Source organism: Belonocnema kinseyi, chromosome 2 (assembly GCF_010883055.1).
Source record: "Belonocnema kinseyi isolate 2016_QV_RU_SX_M_011 chromosome 2, B_treatae_v1, whole genome shotgun sequence".
In the NCBI taxonomy this organism is placed as follows: Eukaryota; Metazoa; Arthropoda; class Insecta; order Hymenoptera; family Cynipidae; genus Belonocnema; species Belonocnema kinseyi.
In genome coordinates this window covers 9,667,193-9,668,067 of record NC_046658.1, presented here as the reverse complement: position 1 = coordinate 9,668,067, position 875 = coordinate 9,667,193, and positions in this window count along the sequence as shown.

Below are 875 nucleotides of genomic sequence, written 5' to 3'. Positions count from 1 at the left end.
GCATCGTTTTAAAATTGTTATTAACAATTACGCAAATTATTATTAAATTTCCCATATCCAATTTGGAAATCACTATTAGTCGGATAATTTCAGTGGAAAACCGTCCTTTTTGCATGTAAAAAAATAAATCATAGTTTTGCTTAAAAAATTGTTTATAACAATCATTTAAATTATTATTTATTTAATTTCGTTGGTTAGTCACCGCAATTAATGTCGCTCTAATAATTATTGAAGAAAAAAACATTTTTTTCTACGAGGAAACGGCCGATTAGGAGACATGTTTAACTAAATTGTTATAACTTATGAAAAATATTAGCAACTAGCGTGAAATAAACGATTTTTTCTATAATAAAAAAAAACACTACTAAGAATTTGTCTATAAAAATTGTTTATAATAATTAAGTTAAATATTATTAAAATTAATTATCTTCTATGAATGCATGTGCAATAATTCCGGCTGATAGTGAGTCTCTATCTGTTTTTTTTTCTTGAGATAAAAATTCACAAAGCTAAAATGGTCAATTTTGTCACTATATTTGTTTATATATTGTTGCTCTGTGAAAAAAATTTAAAAGAAGCAAACCACAATTCTAAAATTAATTGCTGAGAATTCCTAAAAAAGAAAACTTTTAAATCCTTTAAGAAATACGACCTGTGGCGATTATGAACATTAAATTCCTATTCCAGACCACTGTGCAGCGCTTCGGTGGGGGAACTGCTTGTTTGAGACGGCATGCATGCGCCACACATGCTCAAACGTAAACACAACTTGTACCCTCTGTTATGCCCAGAATAAGCATCGGACCAAACAAATTTTGGGGACTTTTTTGCTTATTTTTTTGTGCACAACCCCCCCCCCCCACACACACAAAATT